The sequence below is a fragment of the Myotis yumanensis genome, unplaced genomic scaffold (genome assembly GCF_028538775.1).
Source record: "Myotis yumanensis isolate MYYU_CA2020_CCGP unplaced genomic scaffold, mMyoYum1.0.hap1 SCAF_4, whole genome shotgun sequence".
Classification (NCBI taxonomy): Eukaryota; Metazoa; Chordata; class Mammalia; order Chiroptera; family Vespertilionidae; genus Myotis; species Myotis yumanensis.
The window spans coordinates 83708828-83725006 of record NW_027223755.1 but is presented as its reverse complement, the minus strand read 5'-3'; positions in this window follow the sequence as shown (position 1 = coordinate 83725006).

Below are 16179 nucleotides of genomic sequence, written 5' to 3'. Positions count from 1 at the left end.
AACACTTAGATATTCTCCGGGATATGCCCCTGCCCCACTTGGAGATTTCCTGGTCCCTTTCCATTGGACAACATTCTGAACGGAGCTGTCTTCCTCAAGCTGACATTATGGCAGAAGTCTCTCAGTCACACAGAGTCGCAATTCTAAATCTGCCTGATGACTCACTGATAAGAATAGATGACAAAAAACTTGCCGTCAGCGATAATGGGGCTGAGATATTGTATTGGTCTCCTTCTGCTGCTGTAATAAATGATCACAAATGCAGTGTTTTAAAGCAACACAAACTTATTCACTTATAGTTCTAGAAGTCAGGAAGTTAAAATGGGTCAGCAGAGCTGGTTCCATTTGGAGGCTCTAGGGCAGTGATGGCGAACCTATGACACGCTTGTCAGAGGTGACACGTGAACTCATTTTTTTGGTTGATTTTTCTTTCTTAAACGGCATTTAAATATATAAAATAAATATCAAAAATATAAGTCTTTGTTTTACTATGGTTGCAAATATCAAAAAATTTCTATATGTGACACGGCACCAGAGTTAAGCTATGGTTTTTCAAAATGCTGACACGCCGAGCTCAAAAGGTTCGCCAAAGCTGCTTAGGGGACAATCTGTTTCCTTGCCTTTCTTGGGTTCTAGAAGCTCCCTACCATTCCCTGGCTGGTGGCCTTGCATCACTCTCCATCATCACACCATCTTCTCTGATTCAGACCTTCCTGCCTCCCTCTTACAAGCAACCTTGTAATTACATTGGGCCCACCAAGATAATCCAGAAATTTCCCCATCTCAAGATTCTTAATCACATTTATAAAGTCCCTTTTACCATATAAAGTAACGTACCAGTAAAGTAACTGAGTCTTAAGGTCAGGAAAGGCTTGACACCGATTGGAGGGGACGAAGGAGACATGACAACCAAATGCAATGTTGGATTCTGAATTTGATCCTGGGACAGAAAAAGAACATTGGTACAAAAATGGGGAACTCTGAATAATTTAGCTATTAGTATTATATTAGTGATAATTTCTTAGCTTTGATCATTTTACTATGGTTATACAAAATGTTAGCATTGGGGGAGAATGCATGAAGGTTGTACCAAACTGTTCCCTAAGTCTAAAATTATCCTAACATAAAAAGTCAAAGCTAAAACAGAGCAGGAAGGGAGTGCTAGCAATTTTTCTGTGGGATTCTAAGTGCTTAAATTACTATTGTCCTTCAGAGGAAGGCATGATCTCTTTTTAAAGAATAAGGAGTCTACTTTCGCTTGACACTTGGAGTTCTTCAAGTCTTTTCACAATAATTTGCCCATTTGAGCCTCTCAACAGTGTGAGCCATAGTGATGCTGTTTTTTTAGATTAGAAAATAGATATTTGGGGAGGACAAATGACTCAGATAAATAACCAGTGGGTAGAGAGTTCAGGTTTTCTAGTTTCAAGAGCAGAGCTCTTACTATGCCAGGGGGCTTGCCAGTATTCCTATTGTCCATGCTTTGTAGCCATTAAGGAATTACCATCTTGGATTTGAAATCTGACTGTTACTCTTCATTCTCTAAATACATACTAAAGCAGGGGTCCTCAAACTTTTTAAACAGGGGGCCAGTTCACTGTCCCTCAGACCGTTGGAGGGCCGGACTATAGTTTAAAAAAAAAAAACTATGAACAAATTCCTATGCACACTGCACATATCTTATTTTGAAGTAAAAAAACAAAACGGGAACAAATACAACATTTGTATTTGCATGTGGCCCGTGGGCCGTAGTTTGAGGGCCCCTGTACTAAAGCATCCGGCTTTCACCTTGGTTAGATTTACCATGGACCAACCAGACCCATGTATCTCTATACTCTCCCTAATAACTGTGCAGTCATCAGAAAGGATGAGGGCATAGCCTTTACTTATTTGGATACTACATTTTATGGAACTCTCAGAGTTCTGCAAGTCTGATAGCCTTATTTGCATGTACCTAAAAAGCCTTGGCTCACACTTTCAACTTTACTTGATCATCCCACTTAGCCACAGCATGACAGGGTCGATTCAAGTTTTGATTTTATTGATGATTCAGGGTCTCTAAGTTTAAAAAGCACCTTTGATGATGGCAGTATTGTGAGCAAAAGATATAGGCGTTGGAACAGGTAAGAGTATCTGAGGCCTGGAGCTCAACCACCCATATTCATCCCCATGTTTTGATGTGCTAACTTCACTTACCACAGCTATCTACATATAATTATGGCTGTAAGCGAGACTATTGGCAGTCTGGGTAAAAAAAATAAAATAAAATACATTGTATTGTGTTGTAGAGCTTCTAATTCCCTTTCTCAAAATGTGCCCAAATGAATGAAGAGAACAGTACCTGTATTAGTTGGTTAGGGCTGCCATGACAAAGTAGCATGCATTTGTGGAAGAGGGGGTTGGGGGGGGGTGCTTAAACAACAGTTGTTTGTCTTCTCATAGTTCTGAACCTGGTAGAGACAGGGGACAAGAAAATCATAGTTAATGTCATGATACAGGGACAGCAAATCAGTCAGGGGATGAAGCTATCCCAACTCAAAACTTGGCATGGGCAGGGCAAATACTGAACTTTCAGGCCCTGCCACTGTGCCGTGATTCAGGAGGATGGCACATCCTGAGATGAGCAGAACTGTAGCAGTGCACGGACTGTTTGATGCTGTCAGCTCCCAAACTCATCTGAAAACTAAACACAGGAGGTATGGAGTGAAGTGTAGTCCCGGAACGCTGGGGCATGGAGCCATCAGGAAAAGACCTCAGCTGACAAGGTTCTGAGTCATGCTTCCTCTGGTTGCCAATACCCTGGGAGGATGAAGAGAGCTGGGAACACAAGTGCCTGTGCAGAAGAGAGATATTCTGAGCATTGCAGAAAGCTTCCGGAGATGTGAGTGCCACAGGGATAGTCACAGTTGTTCATTCATAAATATCGATGAACACTTGCTATATCCTGGTTACTATACCCTGGGCATATAGTGATGAGCTACATACACATGGTCCCTGCCTTTCACCACAGAGCCCTACACTCTCATGTAGAGAGCCTGTGTAGGCTCAAATACCTCCAGCTTGTGGGTGACTGCTCTTGATACCTGGACCTTTCACTGGGTTTCGGAGCATCGTTTTTAGAAAAGCCCGATGTTTATTCCATACGGCTGGGCCAGAGCTGGGGCCAGAGCAATGTTCTACTCACCAGGACTCACCAGATATCGACTCTGAGCCCATCATTGTGCATACTTCACGTCCTTTCACGCCTCCCAACAACCCTGTGAAGTAAGATTACAATCCCATCTTATGGATAGAGGATTACTCCAGTATGGTTGAGCAAGTAGCCAAAGGTCACTCAGAAAAAAAAAAATAATTGAAATCCAGCTCCTATTGCCTTGAAAACTTGTGCTCTTTCTAAGTCATTAGATATCTGGCAATGTGTTGTTAATATAAATAGAAGATAAATCTGAATTGTTAACCTGATTAAATCATCCCATTTGCTAATAGGTGTTACATCTAATTTTGAGGTGTGTAGATACATGCTTCTTAGTAGCATTTTGACTCATAGTTAATTAAATGATATGGATACACCCCAAAGATGAGTGTATAATTTCCAGTTTTTAAAATTTTAATGAATAATTAACAACTCTATTCTTTATTTATCTAGTTTAAAATGTTAATGAATAGGCTCCCCTTCTAATTGCAAAGCTGAGTATTTAAGGGAACCTGACACTTCATAAATATCGAACTGTGATGTTTCATGTGTTGGTTTTATATAAACATAGGAATTGAGTAATTACCATCCCTGCTATTCATTAAAATTCAAAATTAGATAAACAATAAGCAGGAATGTTTTTGTTCATTATTATTCATAGCAAGTACTTTGCTTATAATACCCCTGCTTCTTTTCATGATTTCTTTTGTGCACTGTCCTTTCTCTTCAAGCACAAAGATGGTCCATTGAGTGGAAAACTCTCTCATTTTCTTTTGGCTTGCTTTCATTTTTTTATTTTTTATTTTTGTCAACTGAATCATTTTATTTAGAAAGAAAGGCAGCATTAGAGAGAGAGATCTGGGCTCAGGGTTGTAAGACTCTTAGTACTGGTCTCAGCTCAGTCACTAACTTGCAGCAGGTTCCTATCTCACTGGGCTTGGTTGTCCTCATCTTCAAGATAAGGGATTTGCACTTGGTGCTCATTCATTCATTCATTCATTCATTTTTTTCTTAAACAAATACTTTTGTGGATCTATTTGCCCATCTACATACTGAGGTTCTAGAGAGAAACAAGAAATGACTGAAGTGTCTGCCCTGATGGAGTTTTGTCAAACAACCACACAAACAATTACAAGATCACAATTATGATCATTGCTACAAAGGGGATTATACAATGTGTGAATCATTACAATCGAGGTTTGGACACAGAAAGGTAAGGGGAAGCTGCCCAGGAAGAAGGGATGCTTAAATGCAGTAAAAAAGAAGGACCTCTTACCTCTTGAGACAGCATGGAGGGACCTGAAGAGTATTAAGCTAAGCCAAATAAGCCAGTCAGAGAAAGACAAGTATCACATGATCTCACTCATATGTGGAATCTAGTAAACAAAATAAACTAAGGAATAAAACAGATCCAGAGACATAGAAACATGGAAACAGACTGTTGAATCTCAGAGGGAAGTAGGGGTGGGTGGATGGATGAGTGGGAAGAGATCAACCAAAGAACTTGTATGCATATATTCATAACCCATGGACACAGACAATAGTGTGGTGAAGGCCTGAGGTGGGGACCAGGAGGTGGAGGCCCACTAGAAGAGGTCAATAGGGAAAAAAGGGAGGGGGCATATGTAATACTTGTAACAATAAAGGTTTTTTAAAAAAGAAAAATTTTATATCTCAAATATGAATAGAAGTTAGTTGTATGAAGAAGGAAGAAAGGAAATTATCAGGAGCTGGTAGGAGCGTGAGCAAAGGCCCTGGGGCAGGAGAGGCTAAAAGGCCCATCTGTCCAAAGAGGAGAGAAGAGAATTAGACTATGAGATAAGTTTGGAGAGGTAATCTGGAGTTTATTCAGACAGGTCTTGTAAAGTAGTCTGTCTTCACCCTAAAAGCAATGGTGATGTGCATCAGCATATATTTTAATCATATTCCCTTTGAAAGTGGTCTTGTCAGATGGAGGTTAGATCCATTTACTCTGAGTTTCTTGCCTCCTTTTCCTAGATTTGCAGAGCCACCTGAGTGGTTTTGCTTGCAAAGCTCTCTTAGGGTGTAGGATCTAAGGAGACTTTGTAAGTTTATCAGTTGAGTATCAGGTCATAGGTGTGTGACAATGGCAAACCCTACAGCTGAGAAGTTCGAAAGCCTTCTCCTTGCTTGCTGTTACATGCCTTCTGCTGCTCTGCATGCAGGAAACCCTGGGGAAACACAGCTCTGCACAAAGAATTGTCATGATGTGCTCTTCATAAAACAGCTTTATGAACCTGAATGTCAATAGCGATCCTCCAGGTCTATAATTTTACCTACACTAATCTGATTCCCCCAGAAATAACGAAGGCTCTAAGAGCACACTTCCTTTATGTATAACAATATATGATTTAAGGTTCTCTGCTTGATATAATCTGCTTACGATTTTTATTTAATTTCTTAAAAAGGGAAGGGATACATAGCAGAGACTATGTCCCTGGCAGTCTCCCTGGGGGGAAATACTGCTGGTGCCATGAATCTTGATCACCAGCATTTGACCAGAGAGGCTATTTATACAATGGCAGCGGTGACAGCTCAGAGGCAGACTCATGGGACTTGTTTAGAAGTTGGTCATAGAAAACTCTCCAAGCTCAAATGTTACTGAGGTTGGTGAGAAAACTAAGAATATCCCTGAGGCAATGCATGTCTGTGTGTAATACAGCTGAGCTGGGAGGAAAAGTGGCCCCCAGATTATCAGAATCACTTGAAAGCTATTTAAAAATGATGTTAAATCTCATTTCTGTGGATCTGTTTGGGTGAATCTGGAAGTGAGGGAGGTCAGAAATCGATAGTTTTAGCAAGCTCCCCCAGGGCAGTGGTCGGCAAACTGGCCCCTTGAGTGTGGCTCTTCCACAAAAATTGCACGTACAGTGCAATTGAAACTTCGTGGCCCATGCCACGGGGCCAAAGAGCTGCACGTGGCTCGCGAGCCGCCATTTGCCGACCACTGCCCCAGGGGATTCAATTTGGGAACTTTTCTACTGCCCCTGATAAAAGCTATTTTAGCTTCCAGGATTGAAACTCTGTTCTTCTTTCTGGCGAGAGGAAAGGGATGGTAGGAGACATAAGGACAAGTGGACAAAAGAGTGCTTGTCACATGGAGAAGTCAGGAGCACTGTAGTCTATCTCCTCTCTCCCAGAGCACAGCCCCTGTTTGCTTTGTTAGACAAAGACCTTCAAGGTCAAACATTTTTCTGAAAGAAAGGGTTTATTGAGCCATATGCTATCCAGAAAAGGGATATAAAAGGTCTTGGGGATGCAGTTTAAACCACCAACAGCAGGGCTAGATGGAGAAGAGGAACATGCCCATTGTCTCAGGACGAGCTGGGCACTTTTATACAATAAGTTTGGGGAAGAAAGATATAAGTTGTTTTGAAATCTTTGTATTGGCTATGGACAAAGTGAGCAGGAGAAGGTGAAGTGGGAGCAGGTCTGGGATAGATCACAGCCCATAAGGTAGAAGTGCTAGCTGATTTTGGGTTGGTTAGGGGCAACAGTCCAGAAAGGCCCTACACAAGCAGGATGTGGTAGTGTCTGGTGGTGGGCTATTCTCTCTAGATAATCATGGAAATAGCCACCTGGAAGTTAATTCAAAGTTTAAAACATACATTCAGGGATGAGAGTTAATCATGTATCTTTGGTTAATTTTGACCCACAGCTCTGTTAACTGGTTCACTTCTGCTGTCTCCCCCTCCCACACTCTGGCCTGCTATAATTTAATTTAGGACATCACAGAATTTTTCTCTTGTCATCTTCTAATACCATCCAGAGTAAGCAGTCAATGGGCTGTCCCTTCTGGGAGATGCTGGCCTCCCACGGCCTCCTGGGGACAACACTGGAAGCTTCAGGGTCACGTGGACTGTTGCAATCCTTTGTTGGTTTCATCCTCCCAAATTATTTTTATATCAACTTTTCTGAGGTACAATGTATAAACAATAAAATACAGCCATATTAATTATGAAGTTTGATGAGTTTTATCAAATTTATTACTTGCATAACCACCAACAAGAACATTTTCATGTCACCCTAAAAAGTAACCTCCTGGCCTTTGGCCATCACCACACTCAACACCCAACATTGGTCCACCTTCTGCCACAGTGAGGAGTTTGCCCATTCTAGAACTAATACAAATACAATTACTCAGAATATATTCCTTTACTTTGGGTTTTATTTTTCTTTGCCACCCAGCATATGTTTTTTAAAATTCATGCACGTTTGCACGCATCAGCGCTGTTCTGTATTACTGAGTAGCATTCTGCTGGATGGATGCACCAAGACTGGCCTATTCATTCACTGGTTGATGGAGATGTAGGTTGGTTTCTGGCTATAAAGCTGCTAGGAACATTCAAGTACAAATCTCCATGTGGGCATGCGTTTTTATTTCTTTTGGGCAAGTACCCAGAGTGGAATTCTGGGTCATATGAGAAATATATGCTTCGTTCTATAAGAAATGACCAAAATGTTTTCCAGAGTGGCTGTACCATTTCACATTCCCACCAGCAATGGGTGAAAGTTCCCTTTGCATTGCTTTCTCCCCAACATGTCCATCTTTTTCATCTCAGTCATTCTAGTGCGTGGTAGGAGAAAATTACTTTCAACTTCTCTAAACTTTAATTTCCTCCCTCCTCCAAAAAGGAAATCCCTCACTAATAGCTGGTTTACCAGTGAAACAAGAAAGTTGATAGTATTTGTAGTATGCAGGACCTGGCATATAACAGGCGCTCAACCAGTATTAGTCCCACTTACCAAGGCAGCCATTCTCAACCCTACTTCACATTATCTCAACCAGGGAGCTTTTAAAGATACAGCTTCCAGGGGCTCGAGCAATTAAATTAGAATCTCTGGGAATATTTGAGAGGCCCAGCTTTGTGGGGATGAAGCCTTGTCCGTCTCTGCATAGGGCCCAGCCCGGGTCTGGCCAGGATTAAGCAGCAGCCAGTCACTGTTTTGACCTTGAGTATTTAAGGTTTGCATGTGCGTGAATGAGTGAAGTGACAGTGGGGCCTGGTAGCTGCTGCGGTGACCTTTCCAGGCAGGCTGGCCCAAGACAGACATGTTTGCAATTTCCGAGGAATCTGTGGGGTGGAAAGGGAATTTGCAGTAATAAGGTCTCCAACACAGCAGGCTGTGTCAGCAGGCGCCGGCCGCAGGCTGAGTGGAGGAGATCACAGGCAATCAGGCGCAGCCGGCTCAAGAGGCAGCTGCAACCCACTTTGTCGCTTCTTAGGCCGGCTTTGTGTGGTTTAACGAGGCTTTTCCAGGCTCTCCTCTACAGCCAGCTGGCAAAGCAGTGGGATAAGCCAGAGGGTGTTGCCGAGGTTCCCTTTTGAGGACGTGTTTATTATGCTCAGAGCCCGTCTGCTCTCCTCTGAGCATGATGTACAGGGAGGGGACAGGCTCACTCCTCCCCTCTAAAGGAAGAGACCCCCCAAAATGGCAAAATGGTAAAGTGGGAGGTGTGTTTGCCTTCCTGTGGCTCCAATTCTGGACAGGCTTGCTGTAATTCTAAATGGCTTAGCTAAGGCCCTGGCCGGTTCGCTCAGTGGATAGAGCCGTCGGCCAGTAGACTGAAGGGTCCCAGGTTCGATTCCGGTCGAGGGCATGTGCCCAGGTTGCAGGCTCCATCCCCAGTGGGGGGCATGCAGCCAATCAATGATTCTCTCTCATCATTGATGTTTCTATCTTCTCTCTCTCCCTCTCCCTTCCTCTCTGAAATCAATAAAAATATATATGTTAAAAATAATTAATTTAAATGGCTTAGCTAAGGTTCAGGGAGACAGTGTATGCAGGACGCAGAAGGATTTCCCCAGACTTGAAGTTACAGCATCTTCCTCATTTGTATATTTCCCTCCCACACCTAGCCTCCTGTTTCATGGATAACTGGGTACTTGTTAGGTGAATAAAACTGAGTTGAAATAAGAATTTCTAGAATATGTTATACCAAAAGCTGCACGGAGCCTGATGTATTTGGGTGATGATATTGACCTTGGCTGCTGACTGCATGATTGACTCCCTCCTATCACTGTGCTAGCCCAGCTTTCTCCCTCTGCACCCACAGCCCAGGCCAGGCCTTCTGCTCCAGCATCAGCTGCCAGGGCCCTCCACAGAAGTGCTGCAGTCTTCATCCCTGGCTGCTGCTCTGTGCCTCAAGCCTCCTCTCCATTCAGCTGCTCACCCAAGTGCACCTGCCCTGAGTGCCAAGGTCCCTGGCTTCTCATCCCCTGCCAAAGGACAAAACAATCTGAGCAATAAGATTCCTGGGCTTTTCCCCTCTTGAATCTTTGGGGGGCGGGGGGGAGGGGCAGCACTTTTTCAGGCACCCAAAAGACAGGAGGAAAAACTCTTTGGAGAAGGCTGGGAGAGGAATTTTATCATCTCCCTTGTGGTTAACTACTGCTGTGCAGGCAACTGTCCCACATTCGATAGCCTAAAATCACAACCTTCCATTATGCTTTTAGGTCTGTGAGGCATGCATTTAGACAGATACGGTGAGGATGTCTTGTCTCTGCTCCATGATGTCCGGGTCTCAGCTGAGAGTTTCAGATGGCTGAGAGGGATGCCAAAGGTTGGGGCTGGAATCGTCTGGAGGCTTCTGTATTCACAAGTCTGGTGCCTGTGAAAGGATGACTCAGAGGCTGGGCTCAGCTGAGACTGTCAACTAGAATATGTGCATATGGCCTCTCCATGTGGCTTGGGCTTCCTAATGACAAGGTGGCCTCTGGTGATTGAACTTCTTACATGGAGTCTCAGAGTTCTAAGTGCAAGTTGAGGTCATCAGAAGATATGTAAGGTCACTTTTGCCATCCACTAGGAGCCAAAGCAGTCAAAAGCTCTCCTCGATTCAAAGTGAGGGCCTGGACCTTATTTCTCAATAGGAGGAGGGTCATAGCATCCATGTGTTTGAATAATTTGTGCTTTAGAACCTTCACTCATTAAATCATACTCCACAGGTCGTATGTTAGAACCTGGCAGTGAGTTCTAACGATCTCCCTGTTCCTTGGTCCTCCTGTCATATGTGAAGGAGGGCAGTGAGTTGAGCCTCCCTGGGACCCCTCAGGGGCAGCTCTCACTACCTGTGCTGCTGAATTTCAGGGAGAGACAGAGAGGTTGGGCCTCTAATCCCACCATGAGATATTTCCCTTTGCTTCTCTCCTTGGCAATTACAAGGGCCTCCTGTAGTGGAAACTTTGAGAAAATCATTTTCTGGGAGGACCGGAAGGGTGGCAGTGAGCTGGGTGGAGTGGGAGAGGGGTTATGGACATGGAGCTACAGTGTTTTGGACAGGTTCAAGCCTTGGACTAATGAGAGGGCACAGTCCTCTCGTGGCCACGTGCAAGTCCCAGCTTGGAGGGCAGAGCCTTCCCAGCACAATTATAGCCAACAGCTGTAGTTTTAAGCTTGAACCTATGGTCCGAACACTTGACCCTACGTGCTTGAGTCATAGAGTGCAGGTGCATGTAGTTGAGTAGGATTGAAACCCACGAGAATGTTGTAAACATCTTGATCACGCCCTTACTTTGCCTCGTGGCATCTGCTATAAAATAAAGACACGGCTTGTGGGCGCTGGTGCTGTCCATCAGAGGAGCAGCGTCCCACGAAGACCCAGCTTTCATTCTCTTTTCTGTCTTCTCTAAGCCTTTCATCGCCCCCCCACTCAGGGTCACTGAACCAGGCTGAGCTGGCATGAGTATGCCATGGCAGTGCCGGCTCCCCACAGAGACCAATGAGATGACAACTTAAATAAGGCCCAGAACTGGGGTGGGAGCTGCGTACACAGAGAGGAGAGAAGGGCCATATCTCAGAGATCAAAGAACAAGAAAGAATGATCATTTGGTAGACAGTCACATGGCCTGAGTGCTTAGCCAGGTGACTGAGCATATGTAAACATCGGTACTCCTTCCCACCGAAGGGCTTTGAATAACAAACTGTAGCATCTCAGCCCCTTAGAAATTACATCAAAATGAGTCTGCTGTTCCAAGTTCCTATGGTTAATGAGCTCCGTGTGTGTGTGTGTGTGTGTGTGTGTGTGTGTGTGTAGGGGAGGAGTTTCTCACCCCTCCACCTTCATTGCACAAGAAACATGAATTTTTAAATATATAGAAAGCACATTGTTGTGATACCATTAGACCTTTGAAAGGAAGCACGAACATAAATTGTGGAATGAATAGCCCAGTGCTGTAAGCCTGCCTCTCTGCTTGACTTCAATAACTTATCTCAATGAATCCCCAGCAGAAAGCATCTTACATACTCCAGTTCTTGAGAAGATGAGACGTGAATGCTGGGGAATTAGAAGACAGAGGGGCTTTATTGCAACAGTGAACAAGCTGAAAATTACAAGGTAATGGAATCTCAGTAGGAGGTCCTCATACCCTGCCATTAGCTAACCCAGACAATGATTGCTGTGGAATCGACTAGGGTTATACAAACAACTCACAGGTTTCTGCATTTTACTTCTTCAGCCGGCTAAGCCCAGACAGAATCACACTTGAAGGCAGAAGGTACACTTGGCTGCTAGCAGCTTTGACCTCACAGAAAAGTCTACAGCATTACCTGCCTTGGGGATTTTTATTCAATTGGAGATTATTTTATTTTGAGGCTTTGTGATGCCCTGAAAGTAACTAGTGTTCAGAAAAGGTGGAGCAGCTGGGTAGAACTGGGAAGAGATACTAATCTCGTCGGATATCTCTCTGCAGGCTCTGCCTCCTGCCCTTCTGTGGGATCATTGAACCAAATGACAGCCTAGGGCAGAGACCCGCAGCTAAGAGAATCTCTTCTGTATTCCTCGCAGTGCAGCCATGAAGACGCAGCTGTGTGGGAAATACAGAGGCAAATGCAAGGCTCCTCCCTGCAACTTGGAGCCTTTGGTGTCTGCCCAGTGGCCCATTTTTACTTTGTTCTGAGAAACAGCAGGGTTAGCTGATGTCCCATGCCCTGATTGTGGTATACGCGACCCCAGGTACAACGACAATAATATGATGAGACGAGGCACTGGGCTAGTGTTCTTCATACCTTTTCTCTGACTCTTCCAACAGCCTCACCAGGGAGCTGATCTTAGCCCCACTGAAGAGAAGAGCACTTCAACATCTAGTAGTGCATAAGGAATTTGGATGACATCGGTCCCATGAAATACTGTTTCATAAAATTTGGTTCTTTGAGGATCATCTTTATTATTTTTGCCTTATGAATGCACCATATTTTTGGGGGGTCATTTACTTATTTATCTTTGAATCAATGTGCCCATCTTGCCTCCCTTAGCTTACTTAAACACAGCAGAGGGGTGGGGTACAGCCCAGAAGGAGCTGGGCACTGGACTAGGTCCAGTCTCACTTGGGTAAGGCTGGTCCAGGAAGGAAGTAGAGTTTATCAGAAAAAGCTGGCTCAGGGTGGTGGCCCATAATGAGATATAGATTCTGTTTCTAGAACTGAAACAAGTCAGCAGTGAGCCTGGGACTCTCAGAAGCCCACTGGTCAGCTGCTTGAGGGAAGGCCCTGATCCAGAGCCAGAGTTCCCATGATCTCCCGGTTCCTTGGTCCTTAATCGGGATAAGTAACTGCAGCTGAGCCGGATCTGCGGGTGCAGATCTGAGACCTCCAAAGCAGGGAAAGGAAACTGGGAGGCAGGAGGCAGGCCTGGCTACCCTGACTCCAGTGGAAGCAGCCTGTGCTTTATGAGCCTGTGCCCCATGTTAAAAAAAACAAAGGTTTCCTTTCACTCCCCAATGGGGAAGAAATGCAGGTCGAGTGCCTGCACAATGAGCCAACATTACTGAACCCGCCTCAGCTGAGCTCACCTTCCTCTGAGATTCGGAGCAACTGTTAATGAGAAACATTTCCAGTTTGTGCTCATAAGCTTATGCAAACAAGGGCTGGGCTGTCATCCTATGTCAGGGGTTAAAATGCAGCTAATTATGTAAATGGGACAAAAATAAAACCACAACACGCTAAGTCCAGAACCATTTAAAAGGGAAGAAAGGAAGAGAGGGAGGCTTGGCGGTGGGAGGAGCATCAGAAAGAGTCAGGGTCCTTTCTGCCACTTGAGGCCTTTGGTGTCTGTCCTGTGGCCCCTTTTCACTTTGCTCTAAGGAAAAGCAGGTTAGCTGATATCCAAGGTATGAAATTTAATCCAGTTTATTAACCATTTTATAGGAGCCTATTATGCAGAGAGAGAGAGAGAGAGAGAGAGAGAGATTGAGAGAGAGAGAGAAGAGGGGGAGAGTTGGGAGGAAGAAAGGAAGGAAAAATAAATAAATAAATAAGTAGATCCCCAAAACAGAAATTATGTCAACTACTTTGGATCTAATGCTCTGTACATACCTTCTGATGTGTGATTGTTCTCCTGTGTCAACCTGATCTTCAGGATGGAGTGACTGGTGTTCAAATGTGTGCTATAAGTCATCTCCTTCTCCCCATTTTAGAAAATAAAAACTTTACATTTATTGAAATCTACTATGAGCCAGGAACTATGATAGATATTCAATATGTATTCTCTGACTTGACTCTTAAATCAGACTGGTTAAGCTAAGTTATGCTGCAGCAACAACATCTAAACCTCAGTGGCTTAAACATTGAAAGCTTATTTCTTGTTTATTTGACATGTCCATTTCAAGTCAGCAGGTGGGCTCTGCTTCTTGTGAGACTTTCTTTTCCTCCCTCCCTCCCTCCCTTCCTCCATTTCTTCCTTCCTTTCTTCCTTCCCTCCCTCTCACCTCCCTTCTCCACCTCGTCCCTCCTCTCCCCCTTCTTGACTGTCACTGGTAGCCATTGCAGGTAGAAAGATAGCTCTGGAGAACACACATCAGCAGTCAAGTGCTTTTGCCTGAAAGCGACATATGCTCAGTTTCATTCACAACTCATTACATGGTAGTCAATTGCCCCCACCTTGCCCCAAGAGAGCCAGGCCACACAATCCTACTGTGTGCCCAGAAGGCAGAGTGGGAACTATTTGGTGAAAAGCTTTCATAGTTTCTAAAGTAATACCTGGCTGTATTATTTCACTTTGAAATTTCTGAAGCTAGAGGAAAGTGGTTGAAATCAAATGCCTCAATTTGAAAGCTGATTGCCAATCTCTCTCAAAGGATAGCCACTTTGCAAGGTCTGGCCCTGGTGGCCAGCCATTTCACTGGTTTCTTTCCTTTGAACATCTTTCTACTACACAACTTAAAGTATGTGAAGTTCCTCAGACAGAGTTCCATAAAATGTTAATTCCATTAGATACTAAAAGGTGTTCCATTAAAAATACTTAGGAAAAATATAATTTGGAATATGCTGGTATACACAATGTTAAACGGATTTTATTGCTGCAGAAATTTTTTGAAGAATTGATTTTGCTAATATTCCTTGTAACTCTTCAAAATGGGGACTCTAGCCAGTAATATACTCGAAACCTATTTGCTTTCATTTTCTGGAAGATCTATTAACAAGGCAACACTGGACCAAGTTGTTGAGTGATGATGATGCTTATGGCATTTTAAGAGGTATAGAGTGTAAACTCCTTTCATGCAGTGGCTCTAGTATAGGAAAATCCAGGGACAGGAGAATCAATTACTGGACAAACTGAGTCGGCCCTATATTCTGGGTACTGCAGCTAGAGATTCAGAGAGACATGGGCTCTACCTTCAAAGGTCACATGATTTAAACAAATAATTATCACTACTAGAGGCCTGGTGCATGAAATTTGTGCACAGGTAGGGCCCCTAAGCCTGGCTGGCGATCAAGGCAGATCGGGACCTTCTGGCTGCTGGCCGGGGCCTTCCTTCCAGCTGCTGGCTGGGGCCCTCCTTCCAGCTGCTGGCCAGGGCCTTCCTTCGTTCTGCCCCCTGGTGGTCAGTGCACATCATAGCGATGATCAAACTCCCAGTCTCCCAGTCGAACTCCTGAGGGGGCACTTTGCATGTTAGCCTTTTATATATATATATATATATATATATAGATTGGTAAATATTATTTGCTAGGCATGGTAGGAACGCAAAAAATCTTTACTCTAGCTCAGCCAGGTCTTTCTCCTTATCTTCACTGTATAGATAATTAAGACTCAGATTAATTTTTCTGGCCAAAATCCCAATGCCCATAAGAGACCCTGCCTGGGGTCTTTCACTCTCCTACCTGGTGATTCTCTGAGGAGCTTCACAAAATGGCTGTGTTTAGCCTGAGCCCTACTCCAGTGAAATCGGAATGTCCAGGGGAGGAAGCTCAGCATCAGTATTCTTTGGAGTGCCCCAGTGAGGCTAGCGTGCAGCAGAGATTGAGAACCAGTGGTGTGGCACCTGCTTGGCCCCTGAGAAGAACCAGCCTCACTCTTAGCTCCTGTAGCTCTCACCTCCCAGTTGGAGAATGAGATCACAACTGAGATGTAGAAATCACGCTCTTTCGAGAGAACTCTGTTGTTTTTTTCTTTTTGGAGTTAAGATAAAATCCTTTATATTTAAGGGATTCCAAATCTGGGCCTCAATTTTTATTATTATTACTATTATTATTATTGTTGTTGCATCTATAATAACACCCTCCACATAGGCTGGTACAAGGGGAAAGGGAGGAGATGATGTACATAAACTCCTTATGCAGTGCTTGGCAGGTAGCAGGTATTCAAACATGATGGTTCCCTTTCTCTTCCTTCCCTCTTCCCTCTTCTCCTATGTTTTAATTTAAAATTAATCAATACTATAAAGACTCTTAAAAATTTCATGACTTGTCCTAAAACTAAGGCTGGTGCATTGCCATGAAGTCTTCCCATTGGGATTGGGAAGGACATGGGAAAAGTTGTAGTTTTGATCTTTTTTTTATTGGTACAGTTACATTAGTACTAGAACCATTATTATGACCTTTGTTAACTTGAGGAATCTGAGTCAAATATTCATTTAAGTCATTGAATCTCAATGGAGACAAATATGTGCATATAGCCTCCATTCTTAGATGCACTAATTGCTTGCCCGACTCACTAAATTCTAATTAAAATCATTCCACCAGAT